Here is an 18,489-nt window from a genome sequence, read left to right as displayed (position 1 = left end):
TTTGCAGCGAGTGAACAGTTCAAATATCATCCACTTTCCTGCTCCCGTAATCATTTGAGGATTTTCCGCAACTAAATCTGTAGCGGAAAATCAGCAGCTAATCCGCCAAGTGTGACCATATCCTAAAGGGAGACCAGTTACATTAAAAAGTTAAGCAGGTTCCCTAGAGCAACCAATCAGATTCCAGCTCTCATTTTCAACAACAGTTGGGAAAATGAAAGCAATGAGCTCATTGGTTGTTTTATAGAAAACCACTGTATTTTTGTCTCCCCTTGTCCTTATACATAAAGCTCGTTAGTATTTTCTAAATTATATACTTCTGATAATTATATGAAAAAAACATCGTTAGAAAATAACAGCAATAATTATGAATAAAACAATAACGATTAGCTAATGACCCCAAGGGAAAACATTCCAGTAGGAGATCTGCCGGATAGTATAGGATTGTCAGAGCTTTCTTGATCATTTTCCTCCTCCCAAGCTCCAATTACCTCCCATCCCCCCGTGTGACAGCCCCCTCCTTCTCGCTGGAGTTGCTGCTGGTGATGAACTGTGCTCCCTCTACTCCGCCATACTGCAACCCAGCACAGCTCGGAGAACTTCCCAGCCGTGGATATCGCCGTGTCTAGGAACAGGTAAGAGGCTGATGTGTACTGCTTGTCTTCGGTGACCTCCCCCCGACTTCCTCAGCACTTTCCACAGATATCGCAGCCGTTTGTGGGATGTAGGTTTGTGACTGGGGTGGAAAGGGCGAATTCCTTTTGCCAGGTTGTAAAGTGCACAAGTAGTGCGGGCAGAGCATGGTGCGTTCATTGCTTTTCATACAATTGTTCTAGAAGCCGATTTTTACCTCAGAAAACAATTGCACGTTGAGTGTGCTGCGACCGTGGTCTTAAAACGCGACATTGGCGCATGGTGCAGTAAATCACGTGACTGCAGGTTGCCCCGTGTGTAAATTAGCTGATGGGCTTCAACCGTTTATCTGTGAGGAGAAAAAAAAAAAAAACAACAAACCGCCATTTACCGTAGTAGTATTGTCTTGAATGTAACCTGTGGTAACGTGCTTGTACCTTGAAGACCGTCGCTTTAATTCTTGCATAAACCTACAGTGTATGAAAGGAAAGCTGCCAATATCATTCACTCGTGTTTTATAAATATATGTGAGATAAAGTAATAGTGATAACAGAGATTCTGGACCTGTCGGTCGTCTTCTGCTCAGCCTGAAGTGGCTGATATCAGAGAACAGTAGCTCACATTCATTTTAGCCTTCGTGTCTCAAAGTAATGTCAAACTGCTTCTAAATATAATACAATTTTCTATGAGAGTTTCAGTAAAATGTGCTTGTAAATGGTAGTGTAATAAGGAACTGTACAGTATACTGTACTATATATACATTTATGGGGAGAAGTAAATCATTGCATGTTATGTTGCATTTGCCCTGATTTCTTCTACTCCTTTTTATTTGAAATGAGTCAGAGGGGTGGAATAACCCCCGCTCGCCCACCTGACTCCATTTGCTTATCTATTAGATGTCATTGTCCCCTCCCTCCTTTCTATTGTAGTGTGGGACTCCCCCCTCCCCACTATCCATCAGCTCCCTCCACTAGTCAATGTTACCAGCCTGACCCTGCAGGAAGGGGGCAATGTGTAATGTATTCTCTGGGTGGAGGGTTATTATGGCCGATCTAATTCTGCTGCTATATGCTGACCTTCCTGGCTCTGACAGCTAATTGGTTAATGGAATGATGGCGTGCTGCAGACAAGTGTCCCGCTTCCGACTGCACTACGTCTTTTGCCATTGGGGTGGGGGTTGGCTCCTGATGTAATGATTAGACTGGAAAGGACTATACTTATCGATAACGGTTGCATCTATTTGCTCAAAGCAGTAGTTATTTGATCCATTGGTAGAAACAAGTATCCAACTCCGGTGAAAGTTATTGATAAATCCTACTGTCATAGCCATCAGATGAGTGGTCATGAACATGAGCGATAAATGGAACACTGAGAAGAAATTATAACGGAGAACCATTCCCATCATTTCATGTGTGTTTGGACTGTTCTACGTGGAATTTCTCTAGATCAGAACACTAAGCGTGTGTGCATCCGATTTTATGCTCCATCACATGCCGTATTACATGGCTCTCCATACAGACCCCATACAGGGGCACGTGGAGTACTGGACAGGGACTGGATTTAAAAAAAAGTCGCTGTGTAACACGCCTATATGCAAACGCAAAGGGAACATCGCACCCAATAGAATAATTCATACATATTGCAAAAGTAGAAAATGTTTATTAGATATAAATTAAAACCAATTCCTATTATCAAAAAAACAAGAGCGCGTTAAAAGAAGTATACACGGAGAGAAAAACAGGCTAGGTAAGATGGTAAATACCTGGCGGTCAACAGAACGACCCACCATCGGATGCCAATTCACACTGAATATCCCCACTACTATCCTATATGCAGAACGGAAATCGCAGAATCACCGTGTAAAATACGCTGGCATATATGGAATTGTGACAAAAACACGGTATCGTAAATATCTTAGACAAGGTGGCACAATAGATATAATGATAACATACCCTGAGACGTGGGGGGAAATGGAGAATGGCGGCGTCAGGTGTGGCGAAGGACCGCCTCAAAAGTCTTGCCGTGGATTTGACCCTATGTATTGAAAATCATAACATTAGCGTATTTTCCATAACATAATGATCGTGCTGTAGATTTGATAACCTTTTTGCATAGGTTTTTTTCTGCTACATATGGATGAGGTTGAGAATGCCCCATTGACATGTATTGTACTGTAAATGACGGTGGATGTGCAGTGCTGAATCCGCACCACAAGGGCTTGTCCTTGTGGACGGAAAAATACTCATTGGAATACAGTAGCAGCAAAGTGGGTGAGATTTAACAAGTCTCATCCACACGCTGCGTAAAATTTCCGACCAGAAATGAAACTGCGTTGCGTATTTTTCGGACAGCAGCATGTCCGGGAACAGAAAGTCCTGCTGCTGAAAGTGGACTGAGTTGCTGCGATGTCTCCATCTCCCAGCATTGTGAAAAACGCAGCAAAATACACACCGTTTTCTGCAGATGATGGTGCCGTTTTTCCGCAGCTGAATTTCTGCTACTTTCTGCGGAATTCCTGTAGAAATTTTCTGCAGCAATTCAGTTACGTGTGGAAAAGCCCCAAGTCTGCAGCAATTCCACAAGGTCTGAACATAAGGCCGGATTCACACGAGCACGTTCAGTCTGTGATATAGGGTCCGCAGGTCGGCCGCATTTCCCGGACTAAGCACACTGCAGGGAGCCGGGCTCCTATAGTTATGTATGACGCTAGAAGTCGCTGCCTCGCTGCGGGAAAACAGTACGGGACAGTAGTTCTGCGGAGAGGCAGCGACTTCTAGTGTCGTACATAACTATGACTATAGGAGCCCGGCTCCCCTGCAGTGTGCTCAGTCCGGGAAATGCTGCGGACCCTATATCACGGACTGAACGCGCTCGTGTGAATCCGGCCTTAGTAGTATATTGGTTGTTTTTTGAAGGTGGCGAGGCTTTCTCCCTGAAGGCCCTCTACCCTTACAAGTGAGTGTGATATTACAGAACATTTAGCACATATGAAACTGTTTCTCGCCGCGTGTTGTTAAGAAAACTGAGCCGTCTGTTAGGAGTAACTGAAAAATGGGAAAATATCTTGTAGCAAGCCAAAGCGAAAACCTTTTCCTTTGACGTGAAAAATTGTAAATATTTATGATGTCTGTAATACATCTTTTTTATAAAACAGCTGGGTCATATCTGACATGCAAAACATTAGCGCCACTCTTGTAAGACAAAAATACAACGTTTGAACAAACTAAGCGCCCTTCCTGACCCCTTCGGGACGAAGCCATTTTTTTGATTTTCGTTTTTCTCTCCCCGCATTCCAACAGCCATAACTTTTATATTTTTCTGTCAATAGAGCGGTGTGAGGGCTTATGAGTTGTAGTTTCTTTTGGTACCATTTATAGTTCCATATAATGTGCTGGGAGACAAAAAAAAAATTCTTTGCGGGCAGAAGTTGGAAAAAACTGCGATTCCTCAATTGTTTTTTGGGTTTCGATTTTACGGCTTTCACCGTGCGATAAAAACGGCAACTTATCTTCTGTGGCTCAATATGATTACGGTGATATATTTATATAGGTTTTTTTTTTTTTTATATTTTACTACTTTTATTGATAAAAAAAGAATGTTTTGTGTCGCCACATTCTGAGAGCCATAACTTTTTTTCACCGATTTGAGCGATTAGAGCTTATTTTTTGTGGGACAAGCTGTAGTTTTTATCGGTACCATTTTTTGGTACGCAGAACTTTTTGATCACTTCAAAATTTTTAGAGCGACGTTGACCAAAAAACAGCGATTTTGGCGTTTTGTGTGTATATATATATATATATATATTTTTTTTTTTACAGCGTTCACCGTGCGCGTTAAATAACACTATATTGTAATAGTTCAGACTTTTACGGACACAGCGATACCAATTTTGTTTACTTTTTTTATTTTTTACATTACTTTTTATATATTTATTTTTTCACTTCTTTTTTTCACACTTTATTAGATTCCCTAGGGGACTTGAACCAGCGATCGTTAGGCTATGTTCACACGGAGTATTTTGGGGGAGGAATATCTGCCTCAAAATTCCGTTTGGAACTTTGAGGCAGATTTTCCTCTCCCTGCACGCCGATTTTCGCGCCGTTTTTCGCCCGCGGCCATTGAGCGCCGCGGGCATAAAACAGCGCGAAATACGCTTTCTCTGCCTCCCATTGAAGTCAATGGGAGGTCAGAGGCGGAAGCGCCCGAAGATAGGGCATGCCGCTTCTTTTTCCCGCGAGGCAGTTTTACTGCTCGCGGGAAAAAGACGCCGACGCCTCCTATTGAAATCAATGAGAGGCATTTTCGGGCCGTTTTTGCCGAGTTTTGCGACGCGGTTTCCGCGTCAAAAAACTCGCCAAAATACCCTGTGTGAACATAGCCTTAGATTGCTGTTACAATATACTGCAATACTAACGAATTGCAGTATATCGTAATTTTTACAGTCGTCACCCCCCCGATCTCACTGCAGGGGGGGGTGATGAGCTGTTGGAGGGGACAGCCCCCCTCTTTTCAAAGCCTCAGATCCTGTGATTGACCGCAGCATTTGAGGGGTTAAATGGCCAGGAACAGCGCGATCACTGCTCCTTGCTGTTAGTCCTGGGTGTACGCTGTAAAATACAGCCGACACCCGCAGCATATGGAGCGCGCTCCAAACATCAACCCCCGCACATGGACGTAATGGCACGTCAGGGTGCGCAAAGAGTTTAAAGAGGAACCAGCTCTGAGTCCGCTCCTGTAAGTCAAAATGCGCTTGTGAGGCTGTGTGCTCCTTGTGAGGCTCCTTCAAAAATCTTGGCCAAAATAGCGCAGCGTTATTTTGGCTAGCAAAATGACAGAAATCGTGATGGAAACTTGACGGAATCCATTAAAGTGAACGGGTTCTGTCGGGTACCGGTCGTGTTTGTCACGTGGCAAATCCTTTACTGCCGTAATCTTCATTGTTCTGCTCCTATGACAGAACAGAATAACGGAAATGACCAACTCAAATGTGAACAAAGCCTTAAGGTCCTTTTACATGGCCTGATATGGACTGTGAAAACGAGCGCCGATCAACGAGTTAGATCGTGCTCGTTTGCGTCTTTCACAAGGAGCAATGATCGGTTACGCGTGGGGACGAATGATCGTTATTACCATCGCTCGTTCCTATACGTTTCCATCATGTCAGCAGCACATCTTTCTGTTTACACAAGATGTGCTGTCCATTTTATTGACCGCATAAACAGCAGATCAGCTGATGAACGAGCTTTTCCCTTTTCCAGATGCTGAGATCTTTTCCAGATTCTTTTTTTTTTTTTTTTTTTTTTTTTGTGCTTTCGCTGTGGACTGAGTTTGGTACTAAGATTGAATTGCAGCTCCGCACCTGCTCGATGTCCAGCGGAGGTTAGTATTTTGGACCTGTGCCATTGTAAACTTGTCAGGACTGTTTGTCCCGGGTGATTCCATTATGTCACACAGAATGCGCTGGCTTTGCTCAAGTTGGAATTTAACCCACAAACTCCAAAAATGGGAGAAATGCTAACAATCTCCTAACTACTGGATTTCAATTCAGCAGGTGGATGTGCGTAAATAACATAGGCCTGTACAGCGGCCGGTATATTTTACACACAAATAAGTGTTCCTTCATTTTACAACTTCTCTGCATTTTTAAACAGGTTGTTCAGTTTAGAAAACGTATTTCCATATTAGGCCTTATTCACACGACAGTGAAAAACGGCCGTGTGATGGCCGTCCTTTTAACGGCCATCACACGGCCGTTTTCAGAACAATGATGTTCTATGGGTGTATTCACACAGCCGTTTTTTTAATGGCCTGTGAATAATGGCCGTCAAAAAATAGGACATGTCATATTTTTGGCCGTTTTAACGGCCTGACGGCCCCCATAAAGTTAATGGATCAGTTTTTAACGGCTGTCAATACATGTAACAACCGTTAAAAACGGATCTGTGACATGGGGATTTGCAGGCTATTGGCGGTGCGACAACACATACTCACAGATGCAGTGCCGACTTCTTCTGGTCTGGTCGCTAGTCTCACGGGTTCTCCGAAGGCGTCGCGATGGCGTCATCGCTCCGCCTTCGCAGATCCCGTGAGACTAGCGACCAGACCACCGGAGACAGCGCTGCATCTTGAGTATGTGTCATCGCGTCGCCGCAGATCCTGTGAAGACGAGAGGCCTTACCTGAAGACAGCGCTGCAGCGGTGAGTATGTAGGGCATTCATGTCGGGCTGTGTGGCGTCATCTACAGGGGGTCTGTGTGGCGTCATCTACAGGGGGTCTGTGTGGCGTCATCTACAGGGGGTCTGTGTGGCGTCATCTACAGGGGGTCTGTGTGCATCTACAGTGAGGCTGTGTGGCATCTAGTGAGGCTGTGTGGCATATATAGGGCGTCTGTGTGGCATCTAGTGAGGCTGTGTGGCATCATATACAGGGAGGCTGTGTGGCATCATATACAGGGAGGCTGTAAATAGTGTCTAGGTGAACATGTGACCTTCCTTTGGGTGTTTTCAGGGGGCTGGGACAAAAAAAGCCTGACAAATGAAATTCATCAGTTTCTTTAACGGCCATGAAAATCTAATGTAAAATGGATGTCAAACGGACAGATGGACTGGAAATGGATGAAAATTTAGAGACACACTGATGCAAAATGGCCATGAAAAACTGACAGTTGATCAGTTTTTAACCCCTTAACGCACCATGACGTAACTGTACGTCATGGTGAGCAGTAAGTTCGCGCACCTTGACGTACAGTTACGTCAGTGCTTTGACAGTTAACCGCCGCGCGGCGCTACACCGCAGCGGCGGTTAACTGTGCAGGGTGTCAGCCCTGCTCTCCCCGTTGCCGATCAGCGGCCTGTCGCCGCTGATATCGGCAGTTAACCCCTTAATTGCGGCGCTCGATTTTGAACGTCACAATTAAGGTCTTTAGCGCCGATCGGCAGCCCCCATGTGAAATCACGGGGGCTGGCGATGGTACCCATGGCAACCGGACGCCAGACAATGGCTTCCGGGTTGCCATGTACAGAAGCCTATGAGGACCACACCGAGGGTGGTCGTCGTAGGCTTCCTGTCAGTGTGACTGTCACGTCACAATGACAGTTTAAATGCATTACACTACGTGTGTAGTGTAATGTATTCCAGCAGCGATCAGAGCTGCAAGTCTAAGTATCCCCTAGTGGGACAAGTGAAAAAAGTAAAAAAAAGAATAAAAATGTTTTAAAAAAAGTGTAAAAATAAAAGTTATAAGTGATATAAACAAGAACTGCTTTTTTCCCTATAATAAGTCTTTCATTATAGGAAAAAAAATGAACACGTAAAAAAAAAGTACACATATTTGGTATCACCGCGTTCGTAACGACCCCAACTATAAAACTATAATATTATTTTTCCCGCACAGTGAACGCCGCAAAAAAAATAAACGAAAAACAATGCCAGAATCACTTTTTTGGTCACCACCCCTCACAAAATATGTAATAAAAAGTGATCAAAAAGTCGCATGTACGCCAAAATAGTACAGATACAAACTACATCCCGTCCCGCAAAAAACAAGCCCTTACACAGCTTTTTTGACTGAAAAATAAAAAAGTTATGGCTCTCAGAATATGGTGACACAGAAAATACATTATTTTCTAAATAAGTTATTTTATTGCTCAAACGCTGCAAAACATAAAAAAACGTATATACAAATGGTATCGCCGTAATCGTACCGACCCGCAGAATAAAGTATAATAGTCATTTATAGCCCAGGGTAAACGCCGTCAAAAATAAATAAAAATCATTGTCAGAATTGATGGTTTTTGGTCACCTGGCTTGCCGAAAAATTGAATAAAAAGTGATCAACAAAATCGCATGTACCCCAAAAGGGTACCAATGAAAATTACAGATTGTCCCGCAACAAATAAGCCCTCACGCAGCTCCGGTGGTGAAAAAATAAAAAAAGTTCCGGCTCTCAGATTATGGCGATGCAAAATGTGCAGAGTGTTCCAAAAGTGGATAAGATCGGGCACCATTTATCAGTGCGACACCGGCCACATATCTGTGGATTATTATTTATTTACCCCATTATTATACCCTCTTATTATGCCCCTGATGTACTCCGCACAGATTACATGTGCCCCCACATTATAAACTGAAATACCAGCAAAACGCCAGAGCTACTACCAAGCAAAATATACGCTCCAAAAGCCAAATGGCGTCCCTCCCTTCTGAGCCATACAGCATGCCCAAACAGCCATTTATGTCCACCGATATGGCATCGTACCAAAAAATGGTACCAATAAAAACGACAGCTCGTCCCGCAAAAAATAAGCCCCCACACCGCTCTATTGACAGAAAAATAAAAAAGTAGTGGCTCTTGGAAAGCGGGGAGGAAAAACGAAAAAGCAAAACATGAATCAGTTCGTAAAGGGTTAATTACTTTCTAATGAAAAAACATTTATGACCACATGTGGGATATAGCCGTACTCGGGAGAAATTGCTTTACAAACGTTGGGCAGCTTTTTCCCCCTTTATCCTTTGTGAAATTGAAAAAATTCAACATTTTTGTGGAAATAATGTTGATATTAATTTTCACGGCCTAATTCTAATAAATTCTGCAAAAGACGTGTGGGGCCTAAATGCTCACTATACCCCTAGATAGATTCCTTAAGTGGTGTAGTTTCCCAAATGGGGTTACTTTTGGGGGGCTTCCACTGTTTCGGTCTCTCAGGGGCTTTGCAAATTCGACATGACACCCAAAAACATTCCAGCTAAATTTGAGCTCCAAAAGCCAAATAGCGCTCCTTCCCTTCTAAGCCCCGGTGTGGGTCCAAACAGTAGTTTATTACCACATATGGGGTATTTACGTAATCAGGAGAAATTGTTTTACAAATGTTGGGGCGCTTTTTCTCCTTTATTCCTTGTAAAAATTAAAAATGGCTACCTTTTTTCAGAAAAAAAGTAGATTTTCATCTTCACATACTAATTCAAATAAATTTAGCAAAAAAACTGTGGGTTCAAAATGCTAACTATACCCATAGATAAATTCCTTGAGGGGTATAGTTTCCAAAATGGGGTCACTATTGGGGGGTTTCCACGGTTTTCTTCCCTCCAGTGCATTGCAAACGCGACACGGCACTGAAAACTATTCCAGCAAAATCAGAAATCCAAAATCCAAATGGTGCTCCTTCTCTTCTGAGGCCTGCTGTGGGTCCAAACAGCAATTTATTACCACATATGGGGTATTGCTATAATCGGAAGACATTGCTTTACATATGTTGGGGTGTTTTTTCTACTTTATTCCTTGTAAAAATTTACAATTTCCTAATTTTTTCACAAAAAAGGTAGATTTTCACCTTCACATACTAATTCAAATAAATTTAGCAAAAAAACTGTGGGTTCAAAATGCTAACTATACCCCTAGATAAATTCCTTGAGGGGTATAGTTTCCAAAATGGGGTCACTTTTGGGGTGTTTCTACTGTTTTGGCAGCACAAGGCCTCCTCACACCTGACATGGTACCTAAAATATATTCTAATAAAATAGAGGCCCAAAATCCTCTAGGTGCTCCTTTGCTTCTGAGGCCTGTGTTTCAGTCCATTACCACACTAGGGCCACATGTGGGGTATTTCTAAAAACTGCAGAATCTGGGCAATAAATATTGAGTTGCATTTCTCGGCTAAAACCTTCTGTGGTACAGAAAAAATTTATTACAAATGAATTTTTGAAGAAAAAAAATGAAATTTGTAAATTTCACCTCTACTTTGCTTTAATTCCTGTGAAACGCCTAAAGGGCTAAAATACTTTGTGAATGCTGTTTTGAATACTTTGATGGGTGCAGTTTTCAAAATGGGGTGACTTCTGGTGACTTTCTAATATATAAGGCCCTCAAAGCCATTTCAGAACTGAACTGGTCCCTGAAAAAATAGCCTTTTGAAATTTTCTTGAAAATATGAGAAATTGCTGCTAAAGTTCTAAGCCTTGTAACGTCCTAGAAAAATAAAAGAATGTTCAAAAAACGACGCAAACATAAAGTAGACATATGGGAAATATAAACTAGTAACTATTTTGTGTGGTATTACTATCTGTTTTACAAGTAAATACATTAAAATTTAGAAAAATGCTAATTTTCTCTAAATCTTGGCGTTTCTTACAAATAAATATTGAATTTAATGACAAAATTTTTTCAGTATCATAAAGTACAACATGTCGCGAGAAAACAATCCCAGAATCGCTTGGATAGGTAAAAGCATTCTGGAGTTATTACCACATAAAGTGACACATGTCAGATTTGCAAAAATGGGGCTGGTCCTGAAGGCCAAAACAGGCTTAGACACTAAGGGGTTAATGGACATTTTTTTTCACTGTCGTGTGAATATATCTTTAGGGATTTCTAAATGAATAGAGGGGTCCCCTGTATAGGATCCTCATCTCTTGGCCGGAGTGGAGGGCAGTTACAAAGAGAGTTTCCCACCTCTGTCCTGCGTTACATAGTGCAGGGGGCTTTTAAGAACACATCTTAGAAAAAAACTGCTAAAATTATTATCTCCTATGTATGTAAATGTTTCTGGAGGTTCCAAGTATTAGGCTATGTTCACACGGAGTATTTTGGGGGAGGAATATCTGCCTCAAAGCTCCAAACGGAATTTTGAGGCAGATATTCCTCCCCCAAAATACTCCGTGTGAATAGCAATTATCGCGCCGTTTTTCGCCCGCGGCCATTGAGCGCCGCGGGCAGAAAACACGCTTTCTCCAGCCTCCCATTGAAGTCAATGGGAGGTCGGAGGCGGAAGCGCCCGAAGATAGGGCATGTCGCTTCTTTTTCCCGCGAGGCAGTTTTACTGCTCGCGGGAAAAAGACGCCGACGCCTCCCATTGAAATCAATGGGAGGCGTTCTCGGGCCGTTTCTGCCGAGTTTTGCGACGCGGTTTCCGCGTCAAAAAACTCGGCAAAAGACCCCGTGTGAACATAGCCTTAGACTGGGTTCACACAGAGTTTTTTGCAGGCGGAAAATCTGCCTCAAAATTCAGTTTGGAAGTTTGAGGCAGATATTGCTCTGCCTGCACGCCGATTTTCGTGGCGTTTTTTCCCCGCGGCCATTGAGCGCCGGGGGGGAAAAAAACAAAGGAAATGCGCTTTCTCTGCCTCCCATTGATGTCAATGGGAGGTCAGAGGTGTAAACGCCCGAAGATAGGGCATGTCCCTTCTTTCTCCCGCGAGCCGGTATTACCGCTCACGGGAGAAAAGCGCCTCCCATTGAAATCAATGGGAGGCATTTTCGGGCTGTTTTTGACGTGTTTTGCGGCGCGGTATCCCCGTCAAAAAACTCTGTGTGATCATAGCCTAAGGCCACTTTTGCACAAATATATTTGTAAATGTATGTATTATAAAGGCATTCAATATCATGGCTCATATAGCATCTATTACTGACCTGTAATGGGCTGTCTTCTAGGGAGGAAATTGCGTTACGTTAGAGAGTCCCTTTGAAAATCGGATGCAGTACTGATGACCTACTGATGTGTTATGGATGACATACACATAACATATAGATGCATCTTCCTGTTGAACGCTCTGTAGGGCTTAAATGGGCATTTTCCATCCGCAAAACAGATGACAATAGCGCATGCTGCGTCTTTAAAACACTTGCAAATTGTGACTGCCCATGAGAACATTAGTTTCATATTGTGAACCAAAAAAAAAAAGACCCCCGTCTGGTCATATGGGCGCATCCAGGCAGAGACTGGAGAGTTGGCCGGGAGTACGGACACAGCCGAGGTCACAGTTTCCGTAACTCCTGTTCACTTCTATGGGAGTTAGGGAAGCCGGGTAGCACAGCAAGCTCAGCTTGTTTCGTACTCCCAGACACCTCTCTCTGAGTCTCCATCTGGATGCAACAGCCAGCGGCCGCTTCACCAGGCAGGGTCGGGGGAACCAGATCTGGGACCCACACCTGTTAGACGTTTATGGCATATCCATAGGATATGGGAATATCCTTTTAACCCCTTCAGGACTGAGCCTGTTTTGGCCTTGTGGACACAGATGATTTTTTCAAATCTGACGTGTCACTTTATGTGGTAATAACTTTGTAATGCTTTAACCTATCCAAGCGATTCTGAGATTGTTTTCTTGTGACATATTGTACTTTATGTTAGATAAAAAAAATTGGCAGATCAATTTAATATTTATTTGTTAACTTCAAATTTTAACAATTTTGCAAAAATGTGCATTTTTTTTAAATGTTAAATATATCTACTTGTAAAACAGATGGTAATACCACACAAAATAGTCACTAGTTAACATTTCCCATATGTCTACTTTATGTTTGCATTGTTTTTTTGAACATCCTTTTAATTTTTCTAGGACGTTACAAAACTTAGAACTTTAGCAGCAATTTCTCATATTTTCAAGAAAGTTTCAAAAGGCTATTTTTACAGGGGCCAGTTCAGTTCTGAAGTGGCTTTGAGGGCCTTATATATTAGAAAGTCCCCATAAATCATCCCATTTTGAAAACTTCACCCCTCAAATGATTCAAAACTGCATTCAGAAAGTATTTGAACCCTTTAGGCGTTTCACAGGAATTAAGGTAAAGTAGAGGTGAAATTTATAAATGACATTTTTTTTTGCTGAAATTCATTTGTAATAAAAAAAAATTCTGTAACACACAAGATTTTACCAGAGAAACGCAACTCAATATTTATTGCCCAGATTCTGCAGTTTTTAGAAATATCCCACATGTGGCCCTAGTGCCCTAATGGACTGAAGCACAGGCCTAAAAAGCAAAGGAGCACCTAGTGGATTTTGGGGCCTCCTTTTTTTTTAGGAATATATTTTAGGTACCATGTGAGGTTTGAAGAGGTCTTGTGGTGCCTAAACAGTCAAAACCCCTCAAAAGTGACCCCATTTTGGAACACCCCCCCCCCCCCCGAGGCATTTTTCTAGTGGTATAGTGAGCATTTTGACCCCACAGTTTTTTTTGCAAAGTTTAGTAGAATTAGTCTGTGAAGATGAAAATCACCTTTTTTTTTTTCTGTGAAAACATAGAATTTTTTTCATTTTTACAAGGAATAAAGGAGTAAAAGCACGCCAACATTTGTAAAGCAATTTCTCCCGATTAAAGCAAAAATATGTGGTCATAAGCTGATGTTTGGACTCACAGCAGGGCTCAGAAGGGAAGGTGTGCCTTTTGGATTTTGGAGCGCAAATTTTGTCGGATTGCTTTTCAGTGCCATGTTGGGGTTGCAACGCCCTGGAGGGACCAAAACTGTGGAAACCCCCCAAAAGTGACCCCATTTTGGAAACTACCAATCAAGGGATTTTTCTAGGGGTATAGTGAGCATTTTGACCCCACAAGCTTTTTGTAGAATTTAGCGGAATTAGGCCGTTAAAATGAATATCAACATTTTGGTCCACTAAAATGTTGCATTTTTTAATTTTCACAAGGGATAAAAGAGAGAAAGCAACCCAGCATTTGTAAAGCAATTTCTCCTGAGTACGGAAATACCCCATATGTGGTCATAAATGGTTTATTATAAATTAATTAACCCTTTCGTTTTTCACTCCCCGCCTTCCAAGAGCCATAACTTTTTTTTATTTTTCCGTGAATGGAGTGGTGTGAGGATTTTTGTTTGTGGGAGGAGTTGTAGTTTCTATTGACACCATTCGAAGTACCATATAATGTACTGGGAAACTGAACAAAAATTATTTGCGGGCTGAAATTGGAAAAAAACTGATTCCTCCATTGTTTTTGGGGTTTTGTTTTTACGTGTTTTACCGTGCGGTAAAAACGACAACTTTAGTTTTATTCTGCGTCTCAATACGATTATGGTGATGCCAAATTTATATAGGTTATTTTTTTTAAAATCTATTTTACTACTTTTACAAAGAAAAGACTATTTGTTTTGTATCATCACATTCTGAGAGCCATAACTTCTTCTTTTTTTTCTTTTTTTGTCGATTTGAGCGGTCTGGGGGCTTATTTTTGGCGGGACGACCTGTATCTTTTATTAGTACCATTTTATGGTACATCAAACTTCTTGTTCACTTTTTATTACATAGTTTTAGAGCTAAGATGACCAAAAAACAGCGATTTTGGCGTTTTAAATTCTTAATTTCTTACGGCGTTCACCGTGCGAAATAACATAAGTTTTACTTTATTCTGCGGGTTGGTACAATTACGGCGATACCATATGTATATAGTTTTTTTTTTATATTTTGCAGCGTTTGCACAATAAAATTACTTTTCTATAAAAGAATTTATTTTCTGTCACCATATTCTGAGAGCCGTAACTTTTTTATATTTTAGTAAAAAAAGCTGTGTAAGGGCTTGTTTTTTGCACGACGGGTTGTAGTTTTAATTGGTACTATTTTGAGGTACATGTGACTTTTTGATCACTTTTTTTTTTTTTATTTTATATCTTGGGAGGGGGGTGACCAAAAAATAGAGATGCTGACATAGTTTTTCATTTATTTTGTTTGCGGCGTTCACCGTGCGGGAAAAATAACTTTATAGTTTGGGTCGTTACGAAAGCGGTGATACCAAATATGTGTACTTTTTTTTTTAACGGTTTAATTTTTTCCCAATAATAAATGACTTCTTATAGGAAAAAAATACCTTTTTATAAAATATTTTTATAAACTTTTTACACTTTATTTTTTTTACTTGCAGCTCTGATCGCTGCTAGAATACATTACACTACCTTGGTAGTGTAATGTATTCCAACTGTCAGTGTGACGTCACAGTCACTCTGACAGTTAGTCTACGAGGACCAGCCAGAGGCTGGTCCTCATAGGCTTCCATACATGGCAGACCTGGGGGCCGTTGTCTGGCCTCCGGATGCCATCGCAAGCATCAGCAACCCCCACAATTTCATGGGGGCTGCCGGTGCTACAAAACCCCTAAATACCGCGATAGCAATCGATCGCCACATTTAAGGTGTTATTTGCCGAAATCAGCAGCTATGAGCTGCCAATCGGCAACACTGGAGTGTCAGCTGTTGGGGACAGCTGACCTCCCGGTTCCCCATGCACATATTGTACACTGTCGGCGACATCGGAAACGACACAGTGACTTCCTGTCACTCTGACAGGAAGCCTATCCGGACCAGCCAGAGGTTGGTCCTGATGGGCTTCCGTCCATGGCAGACACGGAGGCCATTGTTTGGCTTCCGTTTGCAATGCTAACTATCGGTAAACGCCGCGATTTCAGACCGGGGTCTGCCGATATGCTAGAAACCCCTAAAATGCGGCGATCGCAACCGATCACCGCATTTAAGGGGTTAATTCGCCGAAATCAGGGGCAAAGGACCGCTGGCCGGCAAGAGTGGAGTGTCCGCTGTCGGTGACAGCTAACTTCCCGGTGAGCACTGTCGCCGACCGTGTGCACCGGGAACGACTCGGTAACTATACGTCCTCGTGCGAGAAGTAACCACGACGACGACGTATAGCTACTGACTCGTGCGACTAGGGGTTAATTAGGGAATTGTCCGTTGTGTAGTCTGTTGATATAGAAGTGTAGCTGCTACAAACGTGGTCTTACACTGTAATCTTGGAGAAATTATTTTTTATCTCTATTTCATTTTAGTTGATAGTGAAGTGTGTTAGGCTGTATTCACATCACCGTCGCTTTCCGCTGAGGGGTTCCATCGGAGGTTTCCGTTTGTCACCGATGTGACAGGGTTCCGTTGTTCTTGACTGAATCAATAGCGCAGTCGACTGCGCTATTGATTCCGTCAAAATGACAGAACCCTGTCGCATCGGTGACAAACGGAAACCATTAGCTAAGTTTCCATCACCATTGATATCAATGGTGAGGGAAACGGAAGCAGAAGTTTCCGTTTGCTTTTCTGTTGAGGGGTTAACCCGACGGAACCTCTCAACGGAAGGGCAACAGTTATGTGAACAGGCCCTTAGGGTGTATTCTGACGTTGAGGTGCGGTTAAATTGCATCTGAAAACTGCAAGCGTTTTTACTGTGATTTGATGCGATAGTGTTTTTTTCTTCAACCGCATTGTAAAACGCGTTAAATTGCGGTAAAAAAAATGCCCGCGGTTTTCGGATGCAAGTTTTCAATGCAGCTTTAACCTCAACTGCTACATCTGAATACACCCTTGTAGTTTACTTGCTGTTTTCCAGGTGATTGTATATTTGTCCTGTACTGTGAAGGTTTCCCTTCTGTGCTAGACCCCGGTATAGTCCGCACTGTGCAGAATTACTAGAGCAACATTAGTTGTTGACATCTTAATTCTAATACAATCTCTCCATTGTTTACATTTGGTAATGTGATGATGCAGTCGCTCCTTGAGGGCATTTGCCTGGAATGATACCGGATACTCGGAGAAGAGACCTCTCTGTCATTGTACAACACATGTTGACTTCAGTCGTGTTTTGTTAATCACTCTGACATATGCAGATAATAATGTGATTTTCAGCTCTGCTATAGCCCAGTGTAAAAATGTTTTCCTTTTAGTAAACTGTAGAGCTAATTAACGGGATTTTTTTGAGTCGTGCTGTGCAAAGATGTGGGACACAGGGAAATGTCCTAGCAACCTTCTAGATCCATCGTTTAGAGGCGCATAACTACATGTTTACAGAAATAATACCTCCAGGTCTACTGTCAAGGAGAGGGTACAAGAGCTGTTGATGTCAGTGTACTAAAGGTACACAGTGTATCCGCCCTGGCGGCCGCACGGTTTTCCGGCCGGAAAATCGCACCAAATGGTGGTGCAGTTCTTCGGCTAGAATGTCAGCTGCGGAAAACAAGTGGGGGAGGGGGGCACACATACTTACCCTCTGATGTCCTGCAACTGGCCTCCTGTGTTTCATCCCGTGTGATTGCTGCAGCCTCTGATTGGCTGCAGCAGTCACATGGGATGAAACTTCATCCTAGGAGGCCAGCCTAGGTCGAAGAATCACAGAATTTTGGGTAAGTACAAGATTTTTTTTCTTTTTCGGAGTTACGATTTTTGCATCGGAATCGCAGCTTTTCCGCCGCAATAATCGCAACATCTATTTGTTACGGGTTTTACCTTCCCATTCAATGGGGAAAACTCGCAAAACAAAAAGGCAGCTGTTACACAAATACAAGTGACATGCTGCAGATTTTTGAGCGTTTTTTTTCTGCTTATTTACCCAGCGTGTGATGAGATTTGGTCAAATCTCATCCACTCTGCTGCTACTGTATTAGGCCCCCCGCACACGTCCGTGCCCGTAATCACGGGCTGCGATTGCAGGCACGGCCAGCGGCCCGCATTCTTAGCCTGTGCTCCCATACAAAGTTTTGGACGTTTTTTTCAGACACGGTTTCCGCGTCCAAATCCGTGCCAGAAAAACTCTGTTTGAACTGGCTCTTACATATTTTCTTACATTCGATTTGAAGAAAAAACCATACAGGAAGCCTGAGGTGACCAGATGTCCGTGATGGCTGTGCTGTTCCAAGAATCATTCTTTTTCTAGATATATAGGTTTATTTTCTATCTTCTGCGGGAAACCATTTTAGCTGCGGCCTTCTCTTTGTGTGTAGTGTTAATAGCCGCACTTTTATCTTATGTTTGTGGTCAGATAATACACTGGCTAATATTAGCAAGTTAGTTGCATGTGGTCACAAGTCTGTACTGTTATATGGACGGATAACCCATAAAACAGGTACAATACAGCTACTAACAGGAATAGAAAGAAATACAGGTCCTTTCATGTACTCATTTATGAGGGCTCAAAAAGTGTGCTCTTTCTGTTGTGCACAAAGTGTAAAAGACCATTTTAGCCGCTTCTCTGCTTTTGATCCTGTTTAATCCAGGTGCTACCCACTCATTTTTTTTTAAATTCTTTTTTCCAGTTTTCATGAGTAGTTACTACATATCTTAGGTAAAGCTTTTGAAGTATAGGAT

The 18,489-nt window shown here is 42.4% G+C and overlaps 1 protein-coding gene across 3 annotated transcripts in view; it reads left to right on the top strand.

The window, feature by feature from the left end:
- The first annotated feature begins 336 nt into the window (after positions 1-336).
- Positions 337-18,489, top strand: part of SEMA4D (semaphorin 4D) — a 113,688-nt gene continuing 95,535 nt past the window's right edge. For 2 of the 3 annotated variants that reach the window (XM_075828851.1, XM_075828852.1), the window contains exon 1: positions 343-635. The gene's annotated coding sequence lies outside the window, so the exon portion shown is untranslated. Of the gene's footprint in view, positions 636-18,489 lie in introns of all 3 variants that reach the window. The other variant, XM_075828853.1, reaches the window with a different exon arrangement.

Source organism: Rhinoderma darwinii, chromosome 1 (assembly GCF_050947455.1).
Source record: "Rhinoderma darwinii isolate aRhiDar2 chromosome 1, aRhiDar2.hap1, whole genome shotgun sequence".
Taxonomy (NCBI): Eukaryota; Metazoa; Chordata; class Amphibia; order Anura; family Rhinodermatidae; genus Rhinoderma; species Rhinoderma darwinii.
This window is presented reverse-complemented; position numbering and strand designations above follow the sequence as displayed.